Below are 14,172 nucleotides of genomic sequence, written 5' to 3' on the forward strand. Positions count from 1 at the left end.
TGCCACTACGTACCATCCTCAGACTAGTGGCCAAACGGAAGTATTGAATCACGAAATCAAGAGGATTTTGGAGAAAACTATGTGTCCCACAAGAAAATATTGGTCAAAGAGAATGGATGATGCATTGTGGGCATATAAGACTGCTTACAAGACCCCGATTGGTATGTCTCCATATAAGTTCGTCTTTGGCAAAGCTTGTCACTTACCGGTGGAACTTGAACACAATGCTTATTGGGCTGTGAAGAAGTTAAATTTTGATCTACAAGTAGCAAGTGAGCAAAGGTTGTTGCAATTAAATGAACTTGATGAATTTCGCCTTCAAGCTTATGAGAATGCCAAACTCAACAAAGAGAAAACGAAGAATGGCATGATAAGAAGATATTGGCAAGAAGCTTTGAGCCAAGACAAGCAGTGTTGCTCTATAATTTTCGCTTAAAATTGTTTTCGGGAAAGCTCAAATCAAGGTGGTCTGGTCCTTTTATTGTCAATGAGGTATTCCCACATGGAGCGATCGAAGTTAGAGGGATAGATGGTCTAAAATTTAAAGTCAATGGACAAAGATTAAAGCATTATTGGGGAGGCGAAATTAATCATCAAAAGTCCTCAATTCACTTGCTTGATACGGCCTCAAGTCCAAGACAGTCTAGCTGAAGACTATAAATGAAGCGTTACTTAGTGTTTAGGGTGAATTTGAGCCTAAGTATATCCTTTATCATACCTTGACCCTAGCCTTACATTACAAGCTTGATAAAGACCTATTGATCCTTGAATAAGTGTTAATCTACATTAGTGGAGAGAGAAATGAAAAGCAAACTTATGGGATCATAGTACTAATCTATGCTTAAAATTGGTATAAACTAATCCAAATTGCATGATATTCTTTGTAAGAGAGCTTCACAAACACAGAAGTCCATTCGAAAAATAAGTTGTCACTTGAATTGATGCATGAATTTAAGGATTAGCTATATGTTACCTTAGGTTGGAATTGGAGTTAACTTTTGAGAAAAAAATTGAGAAATCATGATTTGGTATTTCTATCTCATGTTCTAGAATTTTTTATGTTTATTTTTTTTGTAATTTTCTTTTGCTTGAGAACTAGCAAAATCTTAAGATTAGGAGTGTGATAATTCTATTTATAGAATTATTTTATTTCAATTTTGTTATTAAATATTAGCTAAGTCCTCAATTTTCAATTATAATTTACTTATTTTTAGTTGTTTTTATAATTAGGTTACTTTTAAGTTAGTTATTTTAATTTTATGTTATTCCTTTTAATTTGGTTATTATTTATTAGTTTTTATATTTTTTTGTAGCATTAAAAGTGATTGGGCTTAATTTTGGAAAGTAAGGTGTAGACAGACCCAGAATCTGCTTCCATATGCTTCAGTATTTTGGCCATATCTCGAGCTACAGAACTCCAAATGATGATATTCTTGGACCAGTGGAAAGCTAAGAGAAAGAGCTACAATTTTCATAAGATCACTTCACCCAGTTCTGCCACGATGATAGAGAAAATCACATCGGAATATGACTAGATGTACTATGTTAGGAATGAAAATTTGTAAAGATGGATAATTGATTTTTGGGCCTCTCATTACACTTTTAAGCCCAATTAAACCCCAGTTGAAGGAATTTTAGGTTTAGTCTATTAGTATAAATAAGATATGGTTAACAACATTAGAGACAACCTTTGAGAGATTCAAGAAACTAGAAGTTGAGGTTGAAACTTGGAGATCAAGTCGGCAATAATTGTTTTGTGTTCTTCCTTAGCTTTTAATTTTCTTGTTACTTTCAATGGTTAAATTTATTATAATGTTATTTGTTTTTGCAACTATGAGTGGCTAAATTTTCTTTTTCTAAGATTGCAATTGAACTCACATGTTGTCTAAATTTTTAAATCTCTTTCTTACTTATTTTAATGGGATTTGAATTGTTTATTCCAATTTGTTCTTACTGCTTTTAATTGCCTGATCATCAATTAAATTGATCTAGGAACCTAAACAAACTTGGAAAGGGAGTTTAGAGTAAACTAAAATTGGGATAGTATATGATCAAATTAATTGATTTGCATATAGGATAGAGATATATCTATAGGCCATATGTAGCTAGATTAGAGCCTGCACTTAATGAGTCTGTTTTAATTTCAAATCACATAGGGATATAGTATTTTGGTTAAAATAGATATTTTTATAGGTTGAGTCGGGAGACCTTTATAAATAATTTAGGACTCTATGTTAGCAATTCAACCCATTGAAATAAGTTAAGTAAGAGAGGTAAGATTTAGATGAAGTGTGAGGGATATTATGATCCTAGGCTTGTTTGATTTGATAATTTCTCAAGTTATTATTACTCGATTTTTCTTGTTGGTTTTAATTTTGGTTAATTAATAAAATTTGATTGTTTGGATAAGATTGAATTGTTCTAATTTTAGTAATTAGTAAAGTTTTAGATCAATTCCCTGTGGGATCGATACCTTGTTTGCTAATATACTATCTATTCGATATGTATACTTGTGTAGTAGGATTTTAACTAACAAGTTTTTGGCGCCGTTGCCAGGGAATTATTTCTAGATTTACTACTAATACCAAACAATTTGGTCTTACTTCAAATTTTATTTTCCTTGTTTTAATTTTAGCTTTTGTTTTCTTGCAGATATCTTTGGTCATTGTATGCAAAGGAGAGACAACTTGAATCTTGTTCCTTTTGATCTTGAGATAGAAAGAACTTTCAAAAGACGTCGAAGGAAGAATTTACAAGTTGCAGCTTTAAATCAGACAATGGTCGAGGATAACATTAATAATGGTAATAATGCCATTAATGTGGTTCTCGAAACAAATAGAGCATTGCGAGATTATGTAGTTCCTCTGTTGCAGGGTTTGCACCAAAGCATCAGGAGACCTTCCATCAATGCGAATAATTTTTGAAATTAAACCAGCCTATATTCAGATGATTCAGTCTTCAGTCCAGTTTGGTGGGTTAACCAGTGATGATCCTAATGCTCATTTAGTAAATTTCCTGGAGATTTGAGATACTTTTAAATACAATGGAGTAACTGATGATGCTATTAGATTGAGACTATTTCCATTCTCTCTGAGGGATAATGTCACGACTCGGTACTCTCCTCGAGCCCGTGACAACCGTCGCGATGTCTCGATAGACATTCATTACCCGAATGCCAACCAAAACCCCGCAAGGCTTTAATATCAGTTTTCTCACCTCCCCTGTGACCAACAGTTGCTAATATCATATTTTAAAAGATTATAAGCTATTTTCAAACCAAAACAATAAAAAATTAATTTTTGTCTCACAGGGGTATTTTGGTCATTTTTCTCCAAAAATTTTGAAACCATCTAAAAATGTAGTATATGAGTGAAAGATACATATTTCATAACCAAAAATAAGTTTAGATGTCTAAAACATTCATTTAAAGTGAAATGATAGCTATTAGAATAAAATAAAAATATTAAATAAATATTCCATTTTCTTATGAAACAATATTTATAGAGATATCCGTAAATAATTTTTGTAGCGTAAAAGTAAAATAAATTCATACATACAGTAACACAGTGAGCCAGAGTGTGTAATTTAATTTACAATGACATGTGGGCCCCCCGAATGACCAAAAGTAACAAAGGCTGCGAACCTACGGTTTTTGAAGATGCAAATCCAACGGTAGCCCTCGACAAAATCAGCTATCTACAGACTAACCTGAGCCTGAAATGGGTGGAAAGGAGGGTGGTGAGTTTATATAAGCTCAGTGAGTAAACAAACATCATCTAAAATATCTAAAGCCGAGTAAATGGAGAAAACTTAAAATAGTTCATCGTACTATGATTCATAACGTTTCAAACTCATTTCAACTAAACAAAATAAATTCATTTCACTCAAATAATCAACATGGCTCACGAATTTCTTAAAAATTTAGCTCGTGCCAAAACTCATTCTCGGGGATACCTTGGCCTAGGCATCTAACCGAGTTTGCCAAGGCTGTTAAAGAAAAGTTCATATACGCATAAAACACATTTTTACGTTTAAAAGCATAGTCGTTCCTTGGCGTTGGCTGGGTTCACCCTCACATGGTGGTTTAGCGTATAGTGAACTCTAAAGCTTTACCTCAGGAGATATCCTCCGCGCCTCTTGTACCGAGATAAAATATAACGGGGTTTACCGTGCCCTTCTAATAGGCTGGTCCATAGAAACCCGCCCACTGCAGTAATCTAATCGATATCCCACCAAATCAATAAGAGTTTCGACAGCATGACATGGCAATTATATTACTACTTAGCCTGTCAAGGCAAAACAAACAGTTCATACAATTTCAACTCAATTTCCAATTTAGCCATTCATGCCAATATCACCATAAGCCATTCAATTCAAACCATAAATTTACAACACAAACAAACAGTCTCCAATTACTCAATTTCTAAAATCATCATTCAATTTCAAAATGATTTATAAAACTCATTTCATTTAATCACATTTTACTTCTAAAACATAAGGATTACCATTTAAACTCATTTTTCTATAAAATTACAAAAACAAATAAAAACTACTTTAGATAATTAAGACAATAATAATGTTACTCACGATATCGGGAGTTTGAAATACTCCTATTCTTGGTCATCGGGCACAATATCTTTATCCTTATTAGAAGACTCACCACCTATACACAATACACGACAAATAATTCAATATATTGTGTCATGTTATTATAAATCTATTTCAGGCTCTATATGAATGCATGAGGTTGTTTGGATAGTCACTTAAATACGGTGTTACACGTTGGTTCAATTGTGATCGGAATGGATCGATTTTTGACCTAATTCGAACTCTCCACCTTTGATTTAACCAAACATCCAAATTGACTCCAATTATATTCATCACACTTCCAATGTCCCGAAATACACCAAAGCGCCTCAATGAGCTTGACTTTCTCATTGTTATTCAACTTATTTACTAAAAGAACTAAACTTTAAAATTACCATTTTCGATTTCCATCACCACCATTCATTAAATTCTAACTAAATAACACAAGATATCACAAGAATCATCATCACTAGATTCCTTATGAAATTCGGCCATGGTGGGTGCATAAACACTATGGTTTTTCATACTTGATTTTTTGTTTTTTTACATCATAAATCATTAGTTCCTAACCAAATCACTTGAAATAAAATCAAATCCACCATCATCATACCATAAGGAAGATTCGGCCAATGAGGGTGATGAAAGAACATGAATTTTTCTTGTTTGCTTTTCATGCTACACATCACCAACCAACTAAAAACACTAGAATAACATGTTTTCCAACTAAATTCATCATCAAATCTTCTCCCCCTAGGGTTTTGTTCTTTCTTTCTTTCCTCTTTTCCTTGGTGAGGCCGAACATATGGGAGTGAAATGGGAGAGTCATGTGCTGATTTTTAATGTAAATTATAAAGAAATGAAAGCTTGCCACCTGTCACCATTCCATTGGTCCATGTTTAACACTTAACAACTAAGCTTTCTTTCACCACCACATAAAATATATTAATTATCCATAATATAAAATGTTAATGGATGAAATCCTAAGGCATGACAAGTGTTGGGTGGTGTAAAATTCCAATTTTGCCCTTGGGTGGAAAAATGACCATTTTGCCCCTACGTCATGAAAATTCCAATTTGACTCCAAATCAATCCTCGAACTCCGAATCACCATATTAAGTCATTTTGGGTTTTTAAAATTCTCAATTTCATCTATAATATCTATTTGGACTAGTTTGAGGCTTAATTCAGCTTAGTTGTACCACTAGATTTACTACCGACTTTTAACGATTTTTCGAGGCTTTCCAAGTATGCAAACATATTATCAAGCACATGAATGACATAAAAAATATTTTATAGAGTTGGGCTTGATAGATAAAGCAAAAAGCTGGCTTAATTCACTGCCTAATGAGTCTATCACTACATGGGAGGAATTGGCTCAAAAGTTTCTCACAAAGTTTTTTCCGCCTGCAAAGACTACAAAGTTGAGGAATGATATCACCTCATTCACACAATTTGATGGTGAGTCCTTGTATGAAGCTTGGGAGAGGTTTAAAGAACTACTACGAAAATGCCCACATCATGGGCTTCTTGATTGACTGCAAGTTCAGACATTATACAATGGGCTGATTGGGTCAATTAAAACCACAATTGATGCTACTGCTGGTGGGGCATTGATGAGTAAGAATGCGACAGATGCTTATAATTTGTTGGAAAAGATGGCTTCAAATAATTATCAATGGCCTTTAGAAAGGTCGGGTTCAAGAAAAGCTGTTGGAGCCTATGAAATTGATGCAATGAGCAACTTAGCTGCGCAAGTGGCTGAACTGTCTAAGAAGATTGACACAATGGGAGTTCATGTAGTTCAAAATTCAATTTGTGAGATGTGTGGGGATGGCCATTCAAATGATCAATGTCCATACAATTCTGAATCAGTCTAGTTTGTGGGGAACTTTAACAAACAACAGAACAACCCATATTCCAATACTTATAATCCTGGTTGGAGAAACCATCCCAATTTTTCATGGAATAACAATACAGGGCCTTCCAATCCAAAACCCAACATGCCTTCGAGATTTCAACAACAAGTTAGACCACCAGTTCCTCAAAAAAAGCCCCAAGTGGAAGAACTTCTCTTGCAATATATATCCAAGAATGATGCGATAATTCAAAGCTTTGGAGCATCCTTGAGAAATCTTGAAACCAAAATGGGACAGCTTGCAAATTCCATCAACAATAGACCTCAAGGTTCTCTACCTAGTGACACACAAATCAATCCTAAAGGTAAGGAACAATGCCAAGTAATCACTTTAAGGAGTGGAAAAGAGATTGAAGGGGTGAATGAAAAAGCAGATGAACTTGAGAATGAGGTTGTTGATAGGGAAGGAATGTGTGAAAAAGAGAGTGAAGTCGAACAAAATGAAGATGTCAAGGCTGAAAATCATGGAACTTCTCAAGTCATCCATCCTCCACCACCTTTTCCCCAAAGGCTCCAAAAGCAAAAGCTTGAAATGCAATTTTAGAAGTTCATCAATGTCTTCAAGAAATTACACATAAATATCCCTTTTGCTGAAGCTTTGGAACAAATGCCCAGTTATGTCAAGTTCTTGAAGGACATCCTCTCCAAAAAGAGAAAGCTAGGTGAGTTTGAAACTGTCTGCCTTACAGAAGAATGTAGTGCAATTCTCCAAAACAAGCTGCCACCAAAACTTAAAGATCCAAGTAGTTTCACAATCCCTTGCACTATTGGTAATTTATTTTTTGCAAAAGCTTTGAGTGATTTAGGTGTAAGTATTAATTTAATGCCTTGGTCAATTTTTGAGAAACTTAGTTTGGGGGAATACAAACCCACTTTTATAACTTTGCAACTGGCTGATCGTTCTTATGTGTACCCAAGGGGAATTATTGAAGATGTTCTTGCCAAGGTAGATAAATTTATTTTTCTAGTTGATTTTATAATTCTTAACATGGAAGAAGATAGGCAAATTCCAATCATTCTTGGGAGGCCATTCTTAGCAACTGCTAGAGCTTTGATTGATGTTGAAACAGGTGAACTCACTTTGAGAGTTCAAGACCAACAAGTAACATTTAATATTTTCAAAGCTTTAAAATTGCCTGTGACATTTGAAGACTATTTTTCTATGAGTGTAGTGAACAATTTGACACATGATGTTTTCTTAGAAGAAAATCCCAATGATCCTCTTGAAGCGTGTTTAGTTGCTAACTCTGATAGGGATGATGATGAGTTTATTGAATACTCAAATTTGTTGAATGCTCACTCCAGATTTAGAACTAATAATCAATTTGAGTCTTTAGATATTTTAGCTTCTTTGGTGCCAACTTCTAAACCTTCCATTGAGGAGCCACCTACTTTAGAACTCAAACCTCTGCCAGCACACTTGAGGTATGCTTTTCTTGGAAAATCTTCCACTCTTCCGGTTATTATTTCTGATGTTCTTATTAGCTTGCAAGAGGAGAAGTTATTGAGAACATTTAGAGAATTCAAGAAAGCAATATGGTGGACCATAGCTAATATTAAGGGAATTAATCCTTCTATTTTCATGCATAAAATTCTTCTTGAGGAAGATCACAAAGCCACAATTGAACAACAAAGAAGATTGAATCTCATCATGAAGGAAGTGGTCAAGAAGGAAATCATCAAGTGGTTGGATGCCGGAATAATTTACCCTATCTCTGATAGCTCATGGGTAAGTCCAATTCAATGTGTTCCTAAGAAAGGAGGAATGACTGTGGTGGCCAATGATAATAATGAGCTCATTCCAACAAGAACGGTGACTGGATGGAGAGTATGCATGGACTACCGCAAGCTCAACAGAGCCACAAGGAAAGATCACTTCCCTCTCCCATTCATTGATCAAATGTTAGATCGTTTAGCTGGTAAGGAATATTATTGTTTTCTTGATGGTTATTCCGATTATAACCAAATTGCTATTGCTCCTGAAGATCAAGAAAAGACTACATTTACATGTCCTTATGGCACCTTTGCTTTTAGAAGAATGCCATTTCGATTATGTAATGCACTTGCCACCTTTTAGCGATGCATGATGGCCATATTCACAGACATGGTGGAAAAATGCTTGGAGTATATATGGATGATTTCTCAGTCTTTGGAAATAATTTTGATGATTGTCTTTTAAATCTTGCTAGGGTACTCAAGAGGTGCAAAAAGACAAATTTGGTGCTCAATTGGGAGAAATGTCACTTCATGGTGCGAAAATGTATTGTTCTTGGGCACAAGATCTCTAATAATGGCATTGAGGTAGATAAAGCAAAAATTGAAGCAATCGAGAAATTACCACCTCCAATAAATGTCAAAAGTATTAGAAGTTTTCTTGGTCATGCTAGTTTTTATAGAAGATTTATTAAGGACTTTTTAAAATTTCTAAACCATTTTGCAATTTATTGGAGAAAGATGTGCCATTTAAGTTTAATAATGAATGTCTTGTTGCTTTTGATGAATTGAAGAAAAGATTAATATCTGCACCTATCATAATTAGTCCTGATTGGACTCTTCCTTTTGAGCTAATGTGTGATGCGAGTGATTATACGGTGGGAGCTGTTTTGGGACAAAAGAAGGATAAAATCTTCCATTCCATCTACTATGCTAGCAAGACTTTGAATGAGGCTCAGAAAAATTATACCACGATAGAAAAAGAGCTCTTGGCTGTGGTTTTTGCTTTTGACAAATTTCGCTTCTATCTCGTGGGGACAAAAGTGATAGTGTACACTGATCACTCAACTATCAAGTATTTGATTGCCAAGAAGGATGCTAAGCCAAGATTGATAAGATGGATTCTCTTACTTCAAGAATTTGATCTTGAGATTCGTGATAGAAAAGGAACAGAAAATCAAGTTGCAGACCACCTCTCAAGATTAGAGATTGAAGCTCAAGGTAAGGATTCAACCTTAATCAAAGAGACTTTTCCTGATGAACAAATCCTTCAAGTTGGTAAGAAATCACTTCCTTGGTATGCTGATTTTGTAAACTATTTGGTAAGTAATATTATTCCCCCTGATTTAAATTTTCATCAGAAAAAGAAATTTTTGCATGATGTTAAATTTTATTTTTAGGATGAGCCTTACTAGATCAAATAGTGTAAAGATCAGATGTTCAGAAAATGTGTCCCGGAAGAAAAGATTCAAAGTGTGCTTCACCATTTCCATTCTTCAGATTATGGAGGACACTTTGGAGGAACTAAGAGTGCTGCTAAAGTCCTCTAATCAGGTTTGTATTGGCCTACATTATTTAAGGATGCTCACAATTTTGTTTTACATTGTGATAGGTGCCAAAGAGTGGGAAACATTTCAAGGAGACATGAGATGCCTCTCAACAACATAATGGAGATAGAAATTTTTGATGTATGGGGTATTGACTTCATGGGTCCATTCATATCCTTATATAACAACAAATACATTTTGCTTGTTGTGGATTATGTCTCCAAGTGGGTTAAAGCGGCAGCCTTTCCTCATAATGATTCGAAAGTAGTAATGAATTTCATCAAGAAGAATATTTTCACTCGATTCGACACTCCAAAGGCAATCATTAGTGATGAGGGAAGTCACTTTTGCAACAAATATTTTGATGCCCTTCTAGCAAAATATGAAGTTAAACACAAGGTTGCCACTGCGTACCATCCTCAGACTAATGGCCAAGCGAAAGTATCGAATCGCAAAATCAAGAGGATTTTGGAGAAAATCGTGTGTCCCACAAGAAAAGATTAGTCAAAAAGATTGGATGATGCACTGTGGGCATATAGGACTGCTTACAAGACCCCGATTAGTATGTCTCCATATAAGTTGGTCTTTGGCAAAGCTTGTCACTTACCGGTGGAACTTGAACACAATGCTTATTGGGCTGTGAAGAAGTTAAATTTTGATTTACAAGCAGCAGGTGAGCAGAGGTTGTTGTAATTAAATGAACTTGATGAATTTCGCCTTCAAGCTTATGAGAATGTCAAACTCTACAAAGAAAAAACAAAGTAATGGCATAATAAGAAGATATTGGCAAGAAGCTTTGAGCCAGGACAAGCGGTGTTACTCTACAATTCTCACTTGAAATTATTTACGGGAAAGCTCAAATCAAGGTGGTCTGGTCCTTTCATTGTTAATGAGGTATTCCCACATGAAGCGATCGAAGTCAGAGGGACAGATGGTCGAAAATTTAAAGTCAATGGAAAAAGATTAAAGCATTATTAGGGAGGCGAAATTAATCATCAAAAGTCCTCAATTCACTTGCTTAATACGGTCTAGAGTTCAAGTCAGTCCAGTCGAAGACTATAAATGAAGCTCTTCTTAGGAGGCAACCTAAGCTTCTTCACCTTACTCGTTTTTATTTTAAGTTATTTTATTTTATTTCATTTTTTTTACTTTAATTTTTATTTTTAATCTATTTTTTTTCTTTTTGCAGGTCATTAGATTCCAAAAAAAAAAGGGGTTGGAGCCACGGCCCTGAAAAGTGCTAAAATTTGGGCTGAAATAAAATGTTTCAGTGCCGCGGCCCTCAGAGGGAGTGTCGTGACACTGGACGAAGCTAAAATCTGGGCTGAAACAGAATGTTACAACGTCGCGGCCCTCGATGTGAGTGCCGTGGCACTAAATAAAGCCCAAAGAAATAGAATGGTTGAGCGCCGCGGCGCTCAAACCCGAAGCGTGATGTTTCAGGATAGTGAAATTGAGCGCCATGGCCTTCACAAGTAAGGGCCGTGACAATGGGTCGGGGCCCAGCCCCAACCATTTAAAAGCCTTTTGTTTTTTTTTGTTGTTTTGTTCTTTCACTTTCCTCTGCTCCTGCCGCCAAACGCACTCCCCCATTCCTCATCCCTTTCAACTCTACTACCGTCTTCTTCTTCCTTTTTCACTTAAAATATCTGCATTTTATCTTTACTTGGATTTGTTTTCTATTTTCACATACAACCACTGCACTCATTGTATGCCTAAGGTAAGTACTTCTCCTTTCCTCCCAACACTTAGTTTTCATTTATTTTGTGAAAGGATGAGGTTGGTGTTAAATTTTCTAAATTTTTACCCCTTGAATGAGTCCATTGTGGATGATTATTAACGGGTTTTTCATACTTCCTCAGGATTAATGCTTGAAGTGCAAAACAATTTATGATTAGTGCTTAATTTTTGTTTCCCATCTAATGGATTCATGGATTTGTTTTATTGCTGCCATTACACTTGATCAATACTATGTTGATATAGGTGCATGATTGGTTTGTTTAATTTTTGATGCTTAATTGAACAAGTAGAAATAAATTTTGGAATTGTGGTGCAACATATGCCATATCTGGTAATTTTGGATGAGTACATTGTCATAGATTTTTTATTGGATTGTGGCATTGTGAAAACTATGATTATGAGAAGACTGTCTTAATGTTGTGGGGCAGAGGGACTTTAGGTTGCATCTTAAGAAGTAAGATTGTCAATGGAACTCTTGAATTTGATTTGTTGCATTGGACAGGCACTAATTAAACTCATGCTTGTAAATCTTTCATATGTTCATGCTTGTTCACACAATACTACTTGCATATTTTTTCGCTGGATTTGTTTTGATAATTAAATTTCTTTTGTAGGAATGGCACCAAAACGATCCAAATCAAGTTCTAGTGGATCTTTTGATAGATCAAAGTTCATATCTGCCAAAGCCTCTGCGCGATATCATACGTCTTTGATCAACAAAGTGCCAATTCCCGAACGAGGGATAGATATCCCCATTCTGCCTTACAAGGAGATTCATGGCATGCTCCACAACAGATATTGGCGTCGATTTTCTAACCAAAACAGATATTGGCGTCGATTTTCTAACCAACCTGAAGCTGCAATGGTTTCTGTAGTTCGAGAGTTTTATGCCAATGTTGTTGAGCATGTTGATGGTGTGGCATTTGTTCATGGTAAACGTGTTCCTTTTCATAGTCAAGCTATCAACGAATTTTTTGGAACTCTAAATATCAAAAATGATGAATATGGCCAGTACTTGGGCGATCATCAGGATTGTAATGAGATTATATCGACGTTGTGCATTGAAGGAGCCCAATGGAAGACATCACATGGTGAGCCAGTTTCATTCAAATGGAGTACCATGAAAAAAGAGTTGAAAGTTTGGTTACACTTTGTAGCGGCACGATTACTTCTTTCCACTCATATCAGTGATGTCACGAGGGATCGTGCAGTGCTTATTTATGCCATTGTCACACATAAATTCATTGATGTTGGTAAGGTTATCTTTCATGCCATCCTACATACGGGTCGCACTAAACGAGATGGTATCGATTTTCCTTCCCTCATCACTGTCTTATGTGCGCGAGCTGGTGTCCAATGGAGTGATAAAGAAGAGCTTCAACAACCAAAACTGCCTATCACCATGGGCATTCTTAAGAGATTAAAGGAATCTACACCGGTTGCTGGTAGTTTTTCCCAAGCCACTCCCCCACCTGCACAGGTAGCTCCCACACGTAGTGTTGCTCAATGGATGGAGCGCATTGATCGTCGTTTAGATCTTCAGGAAGGGCAAAATCAGGCAATTGAATAGATGATGCGAGCCTATGCTACACACGTTGGGGTGGATATGTCTACTTTTCCTTCGTTACCCACGGATTCTGACTTTGAAGATGATTTTGGTGGTGATGATGCGAAGGACTTGTAGACTACCGATTCGACGTGAGGGGAGTATTTTTGTCCCTTGTATTTTATTTTCGTTTATCACATTGAGGGCAATGTTCACTTCAAGTTTGGGGGAGTAGTTTAGAATTTTATTAGTTTAATTTTAGTATTTTGGTTGTTTTTATTTATATTTGCATGTTTTGTTGTGTTTTCAAAAAAAAAAAAAATTGAGATAGTTGTACCTCATTCATGATTGTCCCAATCCTAAGATGATGTTTTAATTATTTTTTGATTCTTAGCTTTTGGGAAGCATAGAGTTATGATTTAAATTTTGTGATATTCTTATGTTAGCTTTATTTTAGAATGTGACTTCCAATAATTTAAGCACTATACTCTTTTACTTAGAATTTTTGTGTGATTTAGAGAAAGTTTATGTTGAATAAAAAGTATAGTGAAGTCAAGAATTCTATAATTTGTTTGATTCTCTCTCGAGGCGAAATCTTAGATAACACCTAGGATAGGAAGTGATTTAGGCCATCTTTGGATCGTTTGAGCCTTTTTGAGCCCACCTTGTTATATTTATCCTTAGTCACCCTTTTGAGCCTAATTTACCTTTTCTTTGTAATTACACAGTTATATTAGCCTTGGTCTGTTTATTTAATCCCAACAATTTGAACTTTTTACCCTCTAAGTATGTTAATCTTTCTAAAGAATGGTTTGAGCTTAAAGATAAATTGAGGGAGAAAGTTGAAAAAAAAAATGATGGCTGTTGGCAAAAATTACCCCTAGTTTATAATTGTTGAAAAAAAAAGTTTGGGGGTTGAAAAAAAAAGTGAAATAAAATGTGTGGTACAAAGGAAAGTTTACTTTAAGTTTGGGGGTGCTATAAAAAAAATTGAGCTCTTTATATGATTTAGATTGATTAAGTGCTTAAGGTGAATTTGAGCTTAAATATATCTTTTATCATACCTTGACCCTAACCTTACATTACAAGCTTGATAAAGACCTATTGATCCTTGAAAAAGTGTT

This window comes from Theobroma cacao, chromosome 7 (assembly GCF_000208745.1).
Source record: "Theobroma cacao cultivar B97-61/B2 chromosome 7, Criollo_cocoa_genome_V2, whole genome shotgun sequence".
NCBI classification, from domain to species: Eukaryota; Viridiplantae; Streptophyta; class Magnoliopsida; order Malvales; family Malvaceae; genus Theobroma; species Theobroma cacao.